The sequence below is a fragment of the Cnephaeus nilssonii genome (genome assembly GCF_951640355.1).
Source record: "Cnephaeus nilssonii genome assembly, chromosome: 6".
Taxonomy (NCBI): Eukaryota; Metazoa; Chordata; class Mammalia; order Chiroptera; family Vespertilionidae; genus Cnephaeus; species Cnephaeus nilssonii.
In genome coordinates, this window is record NC_137077.1 from 73,593,709 (window position 1) to 73,605,935 (window position 12,227).

Consider the following 12,227-nt stretch of genomic DNA (forward strand, 5'->3'; position numbering starts at 1 on the left):
ATCAATCATCTCTGGCCTGGATTACTTGAACAGGTTCCTAATTTGTTTTCTTGCCTCTTTTCATGCTCTTTATATCTTGCTCTAGTCTTTTCAATACAGCTGTTGGAGTGATCTTTTCAATGTATGAGTCACATTATGTCTTTTGTCTCTTTAAAATCTCCCAGTAGCTTCTTACCTCTCTGGGAGTCAAAGCCAAAGACTTAAAAGCGGGTCTGTGCGATCTGGCCTCCTGCTGCAGTTCTGACTTTTGCTCTTACCCCTCTTCTGGTTCACTCCACTCTGGTCACACTAGTCTCCTGCTGTTCCTTGAGCATGTCAGCAATGCTCCTGCCTTAAAGTATTTGGACTTCCTGCGTCATCTGCCTGGGAGACTTGGCTCCCTCCAATATTAACTTCTCTCTGGCACTCTCTATAAAAAACATCCTTCTTTCCACTGTGATGCTCTTTTCCTACTTTACCTTAGTTTGTTGTTTCTTCCTAGTACTTTCACTCTCTGACATGCGTTATATTTCCTTGTTTGTTTGTGATCTGTTTCCCACATTGCCCTTTCCCCACAATGAGAATGTAACCTAAATATGCACGGATTTTGATTTGTTCCCACATTTTTTTTTTCTCTAGCACCTAGAATACTGGCATGTCATGCTGCTCAATAATTGCTGTTGAATAAATAATCGGGTAGATTGATGAAAGAGTTTTAATGATTAAGGTAGACAACACTTGTAAAATCTCTAGAGTTGTTTTGTTGTGGAGCTCCTGATCATGGTAATATTGGGAATAGTGTAGGTATAGTTATGGAGATAGGGGATCTTTGGATCGGTTCTTTGTCTTAAGACTTTGTTTTTCCCCCTCCTACTTTCTCAGATCTAACACTTCCTAGTAAACCATAATCCATAGCAGCAAGTGAATCTTTTTAAGCTTCCTACCTACTCTCGGTAGTTCCAACTCAGATGTGGCTTCAGGCAGGGTGCCTGGTTCTGGCTGCTCATCTGCCAGAGCCTTGCTCGCTGCCTTGCCTTTCTGTTCTGTTTCCAGTTCCTGGAGATATTTATCTTGATCGTGTACTCAGCTAGTATCATAATGCTTGTATCTTTTTAAATATATTTCCAAACATGGTTGAGGGTTGCGAGAGAGAGAGAGGGCGTGGTAATTTATGAACTCACTAAACCATCTTGATTAGAAGTCCCCATGCATTTCCAAACAATGTTCAAATTGTTGCCAGATTAAAAATCCAGGAGACAGCACATAAAAATTCAGATTTACAGTTTATCTTGAAAATTTGCAACATCTGGCAACACTCGGCCGGAATTTCTACATGTAACAACTGATTAGAGGTAAGTAAAATAGTAAGACCCTTCAATGGCTCACGCACTCTACAAGTTCCCAAGTTCTCACCACTGCATATTTTCTTAAACTTGACAGAAATGACTTGGCTCCTTTGCTTTATCTGCTTAACCCTTATGGGTATTTTAATCTGTAATCCCTATTTTGGGTACACCATGAGCTAAAGTATTAGTAATTTATTAAGAAGTTGAAAGATAAAAGCCATCAAACAAAAAAGTCTTTATTTTGAATCCTATATAAGAAGTGGAGAGATGAGAGGCGAGAAGCAAGAGGCGAGAGAGAGAGAGAGAGAGAGAGAGAGAGAGAGAGAGAGAGAGCATTCATTCTATGTTTTTTCTCCCTAGTGAAAAAAATTTCCCCTATCTCCTTGGGCCCCAAATTGCCAACCCTATTAAATCTGCAAGTTTCCCCTTTTAGGCTAGACTTCTACCCTTAAATATATTATTTTTTTGGATAAAACTTTATGTCAGGGAGTACCATGGAATCTGATGATGCTGTTACACAGTGAGTAGCAGAGCATTGAGAATGTCATATGTCTACTCTTCTGTCAAGGTAAGATCTCTCTAATTCAAGAAAGAGCTAATCATTTGATCATACTGACAAGCTTTTCCTTCTAAATTAAACTGAGTAGTTGTAAGAATCAGATTTTTCATGTATGCAAGAATCTAGATAATCTGCTTCTTTGCCCAACTACCACAAGTATTCTTCCCAGAAACTGTGGCCAGTTTCAAGGTAGGTCAAGGTGTAAATTTCTGGTTTGTGCTAAATCACGACTTCTGTCCAAATTTGTACAGGTTTGTACAGTAGTAACCATGGAATGGACATTGCCTAGTTTATGTGATTTGCAGAGTTATCAGCAATAGCTCCCCAGGTTTGCCCTGCCAGAAATGACTATGTGGCTCGTTTATTCAGGTTGACACAATGAAGCTATTGTTGAAGAGCAAATAAATCCTCTTCGGTTTGTCATCTCATTGCAGATTTCAGGCTTGCAAGGGCAGTTTACATAATGTTGCTTATACTTCTTGAACGTTGCCAGAAAACTATGACTCTATTGCTTATTACTCATACACCCTTATAGCTTGCCTGTGCCTAGGTTAGGAGGCATGTTTATGGTCCACAGAGTTTAATTTTGTAAAATTCATCTGTATTGTTGAAAGTATTACAGATATCTCCCTTTGTTTTCCCCATGGACACCCTCCATCCTGACCCCCAACCCCCAGGACTTGATCATACTATTGTGTGTGTCCGTGGGTTATCAGAGGGTTTAATTGTTGAAGTATGGTTTCGAAGTTATGTTGTAGCCTGTTTTTATGTTCAATTGTTTCTTTTTCATAAAAGTTAAAACTTTTCTCTTCAAAACAAATACTTAAATAATATTCAATCACTACATATCCAAGGAAGAGTTATTATACAGGACAAGATTTAAAGAAAATGAAACATTAAGCACAATTAAAGTTTAACCCCCCCCAAAAAATGAGATATTATCAGTATTTGTTTAATCTAACCTTGTTTTGTCTCCTAAACTTGAGTTTGACCGATTCACCTTGAGTTACAAACATTGTTTTTGTTTATATAATTTTTCTTACTTTGTTGCTGTTTATTACTCTGTGGTTGATACCACTCAGCATTTGAGGCAAATTTTGGCTGCTTACTCAGGAACTGGAAGGCAAGTTACAATTTCTTGGGAAGATTTGGTTCATAGGAAGGGATAGAAAAATGGATTTTGTGGACTCATTTGTATCACCTGAGCTTAAGCTTAACCCCATTTGAGCTGTCTAGATTTAGTGGTCCCTCTTAAGTCAGAGTAGAATCTTCCTTTTCTCTTCCCTATGTGTACATGTGTCTTAAGCCCTCAAAATTCCAGTTTTTAAGAGTTGCCTTACAGATTGGCCTATCCTGTCGTTTGGGGCTCTGGGATGTGTTGGAAGTTAATTTTAAAATTCTAGTTGCAATAGAGTTATTCTTAGAAATCAGTCCTGCCTTTTCTGCCTCCTCAGGGACAGTGTGGGTGTCCCTCCCACACTGAACTACAACCTAGTCGACCAGGACCAGCAAGGCATCTCCGTTAGTTAGACAGGCACAGGTGGCCAGGACATAGTCACTGAAGTAGCTGCATGTGAATGGGGAGAAATAAATATACTAGAGGCCCGGTACACGAAATTCGTGCACGGGGTGGGTGTCCCTCAGCTCAGCCTGCACCCTCTCCAATCTGGGACCCCTTGAGGGATATCCAAATGCCCATTTAGGCCCGATCTCAGTAGGATCGGGCCTAAATGGGCATTTGGACATCCCTCTCACAATCCAGGACTGCTGGCTCCCAACTGCTTGTCTGCCTGCCTTCCTGATTGTCCCTAACCACTTCTGCCTGCCAGCCTGATCACCCCCTAACCACTCCCCTGCCAGCCTGATTGATGCCTAACTGCTCCCCTGCTGGCCTGATTGTCCCTAACTGCCCTCCCTGTAGGCCTGATCCCCCCCAACTGCTCTCCCCTGCAGGCTTGGGTCCCCCCAACTGCCCTTCCCTGCAGGCCTGGTCGCCCCCAACTTCCCTCCTCTGCCATCCTGGTCAACCCTAACCGCCCCCCCCTGCAGGCTTGATTGCCCTCAACTGCCTTCCCTTGCATGCCTGGTTCCTCCCAACTGCCCTCCCCTGCTGGCCATCTTGTGGCGGCCATCTTGTGTCCACATGGGGGCATCCATCTTTGACCACATGGGGGCAGCCATCTTGTGTGTTGGAGTGATGGTCAATTTGCATATTATTCTTTTATTAGATAGGAGATATATATATATATATATATTCTTACCCAAGGTTATGTTTTTATTGATTTTAGAGAGAAAGAAAGGGAGAGAGAAACATTGATGTGAAAGAGAGACATCAATTGGTTGCCTCTGTAAGCACATGATGGGGAATCGAGCCCAAAACCTACTTATGTGCCCTGACTGAGAATTGAACCTGCAAACTTTTGGTGTATGAGACAACACTCCAACCAACTGAGCCACCTGGCCAGGGCTGAATGGGGATATTTTGTAAAAATGTGAGGGGATAAACAGCAATAGAAGGAGCCTCTTCAGTAACTGTACAGATTGTCCTTCATGCAATCCCATTAGTCAAATCTTCAGTGTTCAGCTACTGCAGCTCTACTGATCTCCTAGCATCTTTGGTGACCTGGTCATTTGCCCACCCTCAGAAGCAGACATCCACCTTGCTCCTCTAAAATTCTAATACCCCAGCTTTCCTTTGTTTCTGCTTCTTTTTGTTTTCTGATTCTTTGTCCATTACTTTCCTCCTATTGCTTCTTGTAATCTCTTCTTCTTGTAATCTCTCTTGCTCTCTCTATCACTTTCATTTTCAAGTTCAAAACTACTTTTGATCTTTTTTGAACTTCTAATACCTTGTTAGTCTGGTCCTCAAACCAGCAGTATCAACATTACCTGGTAACTTGTTAGAAATGCAGAACCTTAGGTTCTCCCTATGGGATTGAATCTTAGTCTGCATATTTACATGATCCTCAGATCTTGAGAGTATTGTTCTAATGTGCTAACCCTTTTACTTTCTCCACCAGTTTCCACCTTATCATCTTTTTTCATTCTTTCATCATCATCATTTAGTTTAAATCCCTCAGTCCATTATTTGAATATCACTCTCAGCAATATCCTTAACTCCCTTGTCCCTTTGTCTCTTAAACATTTCCTTTCCCATTTATCTGACAAAAGCCCAATCCTGGGTGAACGTATTTATATGCCTTCTCCAGGCCTAAAGTCACCTGTCAGGGAAGATTGCTGCCAATACATTGGGACCTTTACAGGTTTGCTAATTTTTCCGTGTTTACCTGGTAAATTCTCTCCCTCTGTTTTTAATAATGGTTTGTAACATTGTGCACTCTAAAACTTCAGATATTCTTAACTCCTCCTCATTCACAGCGAATGACTTCACCTCCTCCTTCCTGAAGAAAATAGAAGGCATCAGATGGGAACTCCCTCAGCTTCCTGCTACCAAATTCAGACAGTTCCATCTGCATCCATGTTTTTTTGTTTTTTTTTTCTATTTTAGCTTAGGAGGTAGTCTTCTGGTCACTTAAGGCCAATTGCTCCACCTGCGTTTTGGATCCCTTCATGCTTCATCAGGTGTCTTACATGTTCAATTCCTCCGCCCCACTTCCACTCTGCTACTCATTAAACATATCCTTCTTAATTGGGTTATTTCCAATTACATTCAAACCTGTGCATGTCTCTTCTGTCTTAAAAACAACAACCTTTTCTTGATTCCCACATTCTCCCCCCTCCCACCTTATTTCAATCTTTCCCATTCATTAAATCTAAATTTTCTAAAGAGTTTTTGATATTTGGTGAGTCAATTTTCTCACCTCGAACTCACTCCTCTACTCTCTCTATTATGACAGTTGTTTCTAACATTGCACCAAAACAACTGTGGCTAGGGCCACCAAAGATCTCTATGATTTAAATCCAGTGGACATTTCGCAGCAATTTTTTCTGATTTCTCAGCACTCTTGCCCACTCTTTGTTTTTTGAAACATGTGCTTATTTTGGCTCCCAGGACACCATGCTCTCCAGGCTTTCCTTCTTACTTTCTAGCATTTCCTTATCTGTTACTTTGCAGGCTCACCTTTCTCTGGTTCATTGGTTCTAAGCACTTTCCCCTTTCCATTTCATACTTTTATAGGTTGGGTTCTTTAGATCAGATGTTGTGATAGCACTTGGGGTACAAACTGTTCATTATGAGTCAACACCTGTGGAAGGAAGGTGCAAATGTGAGAAAGAAGTTCAACTAATATGCAGTCCCAACAACGCTTTGGCCAACCTGGTTGGGGGAGGGGATTTATTTTAGATCCTGGACTCATCCATGATGGATGGATTTGGATTGAAGTGGCTGAGCCTCATACTTTTGCCTCATTCACATATGTGGGGTGCCCATACACTCAGTTGCTTATTCAGTATCTCTACTCAAGTGTCTCAGAGTTCTCAAGTGCAGTGTGTCTAAACCCCATAAGAAACTTGTAAAATTTATCACCTAAATATCCTGTCAATCCATTCACTTTTCTTATTTTCTACTGCAATGACTCTAGCTTCTCTAGCCTGAACTACAACGTGATTTTATTTGGTCTCTGCATGTCCAGTTGAACTCTTTCATCAGTTTGTTACATTGTATCCAGAGCAATATTTTCAAATACAATTTTTTATTGTTACCTCCTCTCTTTACCTGACCCCCATCCCTTCAGGGACTTAACATTGTTGTTTTAAATAGAGACTAAAATAGCTCGTAGCCAGTTTGGCTCAGTGGATAGAGTATTGGCCTATCCAAAAGGTCCTGGGTTCAATTCCAGTCAAGGGTAGTTACCTTGGTTGCAGTCTCCTCTAATTCATGATTGGGCCGGGCCCGGGCCCTGGTTGGGGCTGATACAGGAGGCAACCAATCGATGTGTTTCTCTCACATTGATATTTCTCTCTCTTCTACTTGCCCTAAAAATCAATGGAAAAATATCAGCAGGTGAGGATTAACAAAAAGTAAATAAATAAAAATAAAATAGAATAAAATAAATAGAGACTAAAATAATGAATGTAGTCTTAAAGACTCTTGTGGTTTGACTCCTATCTATGTCTCCAGCGTAACTTCATTCTACTCTTTTCCTCAATCCCTGCATTCCAGTAGCACTAATTTATCTTTTTTTTTTTTTTTTTAAGTTTCTCTTATGGGCTCACAAAAGTCTCAATACTGTTCTCTCTACTAGGAATATTCCTCTCCCATTCTTCAGTTTGTTAGCTTCAATTCTCTATTTCTTAGCTCAACCCTCATTTTTTCAGATAAGTCTTCCTTGAGTCTCCCATATTGGCTCAAACCTTCATAGCATTCTGTTTTATTTCTTCACTAGAGGCCTGGTGCACGAAATTCATGCATGGGGTGTGTGTGTGTGTGTGTGTGTGTCCCTCAGCCCAGCCTGCACCCTCTCCAATCTGGGACATCCCTCTCACAATCCAGGACTGCTGGCTCCCAACTGCTCGCCTGCCTGCCTTCCTGATTGCCCCTAACCGCTTCTGCCTGCCAGCCTGATCACCCCCTAACCACTTCCCTGCCAGCCTGATTGATGCCTAACTGCTTTCCTGTTGGCCCAATTGCCCCTAACTGCCCTCCCCTCTGGCCTGGTAACCCCTAACTGCCCTCCCTTGAAGGCCTGGTCACCCCTAACTGCCTTCCCCTGCTGACTGGTCGCCCCCAACTGCCTTTCCCAGCTGACCCGGTCACCTCTAACTGCCCTCCCCTGCCAGCCTCATCACCCTTAACTGCTCTCCCCTGCTGGTCGGGTCCCCCCCCAACTGCCCTCCCCTGCATGCCTGGTCCCCCCTAACTGCTCTCCCCTGCAGGCTTGATCACCCCCAACTGCCCTCCCTTGCAGGCCTGGTCCCTCCCAACTGCCCTCCCATGCTGGCCATCTTGTGTCAACCATCTTGTGTCCACATGGGGGCAGCCATCTTTGACCACATGCGGGCAGCCATCTTGAGTGTTGGAGTGACAGTCAATTTGCACATTACTCTTTTATTAGATAGGATAGAGGCCTGGCGCACGGGTGGAGGCCAGCTGGTTTGCCCTGAAGGGTGTCCTGGATCAGGAATATGGTTCCTTTGGGGTGTGGTGTGGCCTGGGTGAGGGGCCTGTGGTGGTTTGCAGGCTGGCCATGCCCCCCGGTGACTCAAGCATAGGCCAGGGCCAGCTGGAGGCAGGTATCTGGGATTTATTTATCTTCTATAATTGAAACTTTGTAGCCTTGAGTGGAGGCCAGGGCCTTCCAGGGCTTCAGAAGCTTGGCTTCCCCCATTGCTGGGGGCAACCCAAGCCTCCAGCTGGCTCCAACTCTGTGGCCGCTGCCATATCTGCTGGGATTTATTTATCTTGTATAATTGAAACTTTGTAGCCTTGAGTGGAGGCCAGGGCTGGCCAGGAAGCTTGGCTTCCTCCATTGCTGGGGGCAACCCAAGCCTCTGGCTCACTCCAGCTCCATGGCAGCCGCCATCTTAGTTGGCTTAATTTGCATACTCGCTCTGTTTGGCTGGTGGGCATAGCAGAGTGATGGTCAATTTGCATGTTTCTCTTTTATTAGTGTAGATAGCACAGGTATTAGGATGTACATATATACTCATTTGTATGATTACTTGACTGATATTTGACTTTCCCATTAATAAGCTCCATGGATACAGAAAACCACTGTTCATTCTTCAATGTCTACAGTGCTTGGTATACTGCCTGAGCAGAGGATGTTCTCAAAACATACTTGTTGAATAAATGAAAATGCTTTAAGCTAGAGCACCTGATAGGATTGTTAACCACCATTCAATATGAGTCCACTATGCAAAATTTTTGTTCCAGACTACCTAAGAGGCTCTTGGTGCAATCTATCAGATGCTTCAGGGGAGGGAATTGGTCTTATCACATACAACCAACCTCAGCCAATCATGAATTAGGAGTAACATGTGGTAGCTTTCTCAGAAGGTGTCTGTAAGAAGAGCAGGTCTTGGAGAACCAGAGGCTCTTTACCAGTTCAGACTTCTAGTGTATTTACACTAGCAATTAGATGACATTAATCACAGTCTTTGATGGATATAAGGGGAGTAAAAACTACCCATGCTTCACTTCTCTCACTGTTCTGTGTAGTGCCATTCTAAGACCAAGCCTCAGTAAGCAAGCCCTATTGAATGTGCTATTAACTCTGGTGGAATAGAATTATAGGACATTTACCTTAGAAGTGTTCATTGCAGCTAACTGACATTGCACAAAATCTAAACATTTTGCTCATGTAAGAACATGGATACTAATGCCTTTCCTTTGATTGGAAAACTCTCAAAATGATTTGCCAGCACACAGTAAGTTCACTAATTCTAGCCAGGTCTGAGACTACAGCTGGTGGCAGCTGTTTAATGCAGCATAATTAAGCCTTTCAAAATGCAAATTCAAAAGAACACCTTATTCAACTGAAGCTTCAGGGGAAATTTAGAAAGAAAAATGCAATTATGTAAATTGGACAGCTGCCAAAGAGGGAGTTGACCAACATCTTTAATTTCCCGAAGAGCGCCATTATCCATTTTCATATATAATCTCCACCTGCCTCTAGAGAGATAATGAGTCCTCTGTAATGATTCATGGAGAATTAGTAATATGTAAACAATAATGTAGATACAAGATACATATAGCACCTGCTATCAGACAACTATACTACATATAATTACATGATGCTAAGCAGTGGGCAAAATCTAAAAGTTTTGTTATGTATTTAAACAACTCTCTGGTGATAGTGGACAGAGACAAACACCACTTAGCATTTTGTCTCCAGAAATGTGGCTTGTAAAAAAAAAATCTAAACATGCAAACCAATGTTTATTTTATTTTTTTAAATATATTTTATTGATTTTTACAGAGAGGAAGGGAGAGGGATAGAGAGCTAGAAACATCGATCAGCTGCCTCCTGCACACCTCCCATTGGGGATGTGCCCACAACTAAGGTACATGCCCCTGACCGGAATCGAATCTGGGACCCTTCAGTCCACAGGCCGACGCTCTATCCACTCAGCCAAACCGGTTAGGGCCAAACCAATGTTTAGAAAATAAATGCTAGTACATATATTCTTACAACTTTTCTAATCCCCAAAGTGAAATCCTGAACTCAGGAAAAATTCTTTTATTTTAATTTAACTAGTTGATTAATTTTTAAAAGTGTGTGTGTTTTTTTAAATTATTTTAGAGAAAGGAAGAGAGAGAGAAAAAACATCCTGTACTCCCCCCACTAGGGAATTGACCCCGCAATAGGGGTATGTGCCTTGGCCAGAAATTGAACCCACCACCTTTTAGTGTATGATCGACACTCCAACCAATTGAGCTACACAGCCTGGTTCCTTTTACTTTATTTTATAGTCTTCTTTCTTTCTTTCTTGGGAAGCCAAGGGATCAATAAAAAATTGCGTATATTTTTACATCAAGAATCTATATAATAAAAGCCTAAGCAACCATTACGGCAGAACGACCAGAATAACTGGTCACTATGATGTGCACTGACCACCAGGGGGCAGACAATGCAGGATCTGCCCCCTGGTGGTCAGAGTGCTCCCACGGGGAGCGCCGCTCAGCCAGAAGCCAGGCTCATGGCTGGCGAGTGCAGCGGCCATGGTGGGAGCCTCTCCCACCTCCGTGGCAGCACTAAGGCACAGCGAGCTGAGCGATAAGGAGCAGTGAGCAGGCGGGTGGTAAGGAGCGAGGGGTCCTGGACTGCGAGAGGGTGCAGGCCGGGCTGAGGGACCCCTCCCCTCCAGTGCATGAATTTCGTGCACGGGGCCTCTAGTTTATAAATAAGTTGATTGGTCCATTCACTATATATTCATTTTACTGAGTCACAATAATGTGCAAGACAATGTATTAGGTATTAGTGATACAACTGTGACCAAAACTAGACAATCCCTGTCTTTCTGGGCATTCATAATGCAGTGTGTATGACAGACTCTAATGAAGTAATCACAGAAACAGCTGTACAGCTACAACTGTGTCAAGAGATGTCAATGAGAAGTACTCAGTACACTGCTATGAAAACTGAAAAGTGATCTAACCGGTGGCTTGATGTGGTCAAGGAGGCCAGGGAAGCTTTTCCTTTTCTGAAAATAAGAACTTCAGCAGAGCTTTGAGGGATGAAACAAATAAAACTTGCCAGACAAAATGGGAGCCTATGTGACAGCTGTGTGTTGGGAAGCTGCCTGGGATAGAGGAAGAAGGGAAGGAAAACCAGTGAGACTGCCATGGAGGGAGCCTGAGGGGGGTATGACATGGCCAGGGAGTAGCAGGAGCTAGACCGTGGTGGGCTCACTGTGCTATGTTAGGGTGTTTTTGGTCTTATAAAAAATAGTAAAGGGTTTGAAGTAGAAGGCACAAGATTTAATTTGTATTAACTCCTAAGTTTAATGTCAATTAAACTTAAATTGCCAATATAGTATAATCACCGAAATATGCGTGCAGGATATCTGCACATTTTACTTCATGTTATGTCCTTAAATATAAGAAAATATTTTGAAAACAAATTTTGATGCTCATCAGTATTTTGGGAATGATTAATCAATTAATTAAATTGGATTCATTGAAAAAATAAAGTGGGTTTTTTTAAAATGTTGAAACAATCTTGATCAATGGAGGGTTTAAGAAAGTGAAGATAAATATTTTGAATATATTTGAATAGAGAGTGAGAATAAAGGAACAGAATGATGGGGATGTGAAGAGGAGAAAGTAAAAAATATAAGATTATTAAGTATAAAGAATATAAAAAGTATAAGGCTAGGTCTGGGCATTAAAAGATAATGTTTAGTCTGAATGCAAAGGAGACACTTAGAAAGTACAATGAATGAAGACGAGTGATATGCTTTTGAGGCTTTCCTTTTTTCTCTTTTGCCAGCCCTGCATCTCTTCCTTTTGAGAGAGGACTCCCTCCTATATGTTGTTAGTCCTTGTGGTTTGAGTGTCACTGACCGTTGTCCCTCCCCTTTCAGCCCCTCCCCCTCCCCCAGCTCCAGGGGTAGCCAATCAGAGACTCTGTTTCCTGGGCCACAATGATTGACTTAGGAGTCAAAGAAGATAGGCGTCATTCCTGTAATAATTTCTGAAGCTAATGGGAAAGGTGTGCTCTCTCTCTCTCTCTCTTTGGAGACTAGATACTGTAACAATAAATTTAAATTCAAGTGTTCTCTTTTGTGACCAATAGGTACAAATGTGTCCGGAAAAGAAGACAATAGAGAGGAAAGAGATTGCCAGTGACCGTGGTTAACCCTCTGGAACGAAATATACTTTGAAATTTCCAGTTACATAGCCTGATAAATTTTCTCATGGGTTTAAGCTAGTTTGAGTT